Here is a 3,087-nt window from a genome sequence, read left to right as displayed (position 1 = left end):
ACGGTGGCGTCGGGGCGGCGTCGAGGGCGGCGGGGCGACGGTGGTGTCGGGGCGGCGCAGGGGCGGCGGGGCAACGGTGGCGTCGAGGGCGGCGGGGCGATGGTGGTGTCGGGGCGGGGCGACGGTGGCGTCGGGAGAGGAGATCGGGGAAGGGGATCGCGGGCGAGGGCGAGGGAGAGAGAGGGGATCGGTATGAAGTAGGGGCGCACAATACTAATGGCGCACCACCCCTCGGTGCGCCATAAGTACATTAGTAGTTTTGCAAAAAAAGGAATAAAAAAATAATAAAAAAACAACATTAGTGGCGCACTCTCTGGCAGGTGCGCCATTACTAGTTACAACTAGTAATGGCGCACTACCTATGGATGCGCCATTAGTATGTTTGGACAGGCGCACTAGTTCAAAAAAAATTTGATACTAATGGCGCACCGTGTGCCAGGTGCGTCATTAGTAGTTTTAACTCTAATGGCGCATCAGAAGGTGGTGCGCCATTAGTATATACTAATGGCGCACCACTTGTCTGGTGCGCCATTAGTGTCAATCCCATCTATAGCCCTTTTTCTAGTAGTGATAGTCTGGCTGTTGCTCTATCTTCATCACACAAAGTATTTAATCATGCACAACCCCGATGACAAGCCAAGCAATTGTTTCATACTTTAGTAATCTCAAACTTTTTCAACTTTCATGCAATACATGAGCGTGAGCCATGGACATACCACTATAGGTGGAATAGAATATGATGGTGGGGGTTATGTGGAGAAGAGAAAATAGGAGAAAGTCTCACATCAACTAGGCATATTAACAGGCTATGGAGATGCCCATCAATAGATATCAATGTGAGTGAGTAGGGATTGCCTTGCAACGGATGCACTAGAGCTATAAGTGTATGAAAACTCAAACTGAAACTAAGTGGGTGTGCATCCAACTTGCTTGCTCATGAAGACCTCGGGTATTCGAGGAAGCCCATCATCGGAATATACAACCAAGTTCTATAATGAAAATTCCCACTAGTATATGAAAGTGATAGCATAGGAGGCTCTCTCTATGAAGAACATGGTGCTATTCTGAAGCACAAGTGTGGTAAAAGGATAGTAACATTGCCCATTCTCCCTTTTTCTCTCATTTTTTTTCTTTTTTTCTTTTTTTATTGTTTTTCCTTTTTGGTGGGCTTCTTTGGCCTCTCTTTTTTATTTGGCCTTCTTTGGCCTCTTTTATTTTTAATAAAGTCCGGAGTCTCATCCCAACTTGTGGGGGAATCATAGTCTCCATCATCCTTTCCTCACTGGGGCAATGCTCTAATAATGATGATCATCACACTTTTATTTACTTACAGCTCAATATCTAGAACAAAGATATGACTCTATATGAATGCTTCCTGTGGTGTACCGGGATGTGCAATGATCTAGCATAGCAATGACATCAAAAAACGGACAAGCCATGAAAACATCATGCTAGCTATCTTACGATCATGCAAAGCAATATGACAATGAATGCTCAAGTCATGAATATGATGATGATGGAAGTTGCATGGCAATATATCTCGGAATGGCTATGGAAATGCCATGATAGGTAGGCATGGTGGCTGTTTTGAGGAAGATATAAGGTGGCTTATGTGTGATAGAGCGTATCATATCATGGGGTTTGGATGCACCGGCAAAGTTTGCACCAACTCTCGAGGTGAGAAAGGGCAATGCACGGTACCAAAGAGGCTAGCAATATGTGGAAGGGTGAGAGTGCGTATAATCCATGGACTCAACATTAGTCATAAAGAACTCATATACTTATTGCAAAAATCTATAAGCCATTGAAAACAAAGTACTACGCGCATGCTCCTAGGGGGATAGATTGGTTGGAAAAGACCATCGCTCGTCCCCGACCGCCACTCATAAGGAAGACAATCAATAAATAAAATTGTGCTCCAACTTCATCACAAAGCGGTTCACCATACGTGCATGCTACGGGAGTCACAAACCTCAACACAAGTATTTCTACTAATCCACAATCACCCACTATCATAACTCTAATATCACCACCTTTATATCGCAAAACTATTGCAAGGAATCAAACATATCATATTCAGTGATCCACAAGTTTATGTAGGATTTTATGACTAACCATGTGAATGACCAATTCATGTCATCTCTCTAAATAGATATAAGTGAAGCAAGAGAGTTTAATTATTTCTAGAAAAGATATGCCCACGCTCTTACAAATATAAGTGAAGCAAAAGAGCATTCTACAAATGGCGGTTTTCTATGTGAAGAGAAACAGGCAATCCAGACTTCAAATGATATAAGTGAAGCACATGAAGCATTCTATAAAGCCATACTCAAAAGATTTAAGTGAAGTGCAATGAGAATTCTATAAATCAACCAAGGACTATCTCATACCAGCATGGTGCATAAAAAAAGTGAAAACTAAATGCAAAAGACGCTCCAAGACTTGCACATAATGCATAAACGAAACGAATACGAAAACATACCGATACTTGTTGAAGAAAGAGAGGATGCCTTCCAGGGCATCCCCAAGCTTAGACGCTTGAGTCTCTTTGAATATTTACTTGGGGTGCCTAGGGCATCCCCAAGCTTGAGATCTTGCCTCTCTTCCTTTTCCTCATATCGAAACCTCCTCGTTTAGACACTTCATCCACACAAAACTTCAACAGAAAACTCGGTAAGATCCGTTAGTATAATAAAGCAAATCACCACTCTAAGTACTGTATCAAACCAATTCATATCTTGTTTTTGCATTGTGTCTACTATAATATAGCTTTTCCATGGCTTAATCCACTGATATAAATTTATAGTTTCATCGAAACAAGCAAACTATGCATCAAAATCAGAATCTGTCAAAAACAGGACAGTCTGTAGCAATCTGAACATACACCATACTTCTGGTACCCCAAAAATTCTACCAAAATTAGGAAAAATAAAGAAGTTGTACAGAAAGATACTGAAAAAGGAATCATAACCAATTGACCTTCCAGTTAAAAATATAAAATCGCGCACTACATCCAAAGTTTCCGTTCAGCACCGTACAAACCAACAAGCATTGTAAACATCCTAAAGGCAAGCCTTAGCACATTAT

This window comes from Triticum aestivum, chromosome 6B (genome assembly GCF_018294505.1).
Source record: "Triticum aestivum cultivar Chinese Spring chromosome 6B, IWGSC CS RefSeq v2.1, whole genome shotgun sequence".
NCBI lineage: Eukaryota > Viridiplantae > Streptophyta > Magnoliopsida > Poales > Poaceae > Triticum > Triticum aestivum.
Note: the sequence above shows the minus strand (reverse complement) of the source record.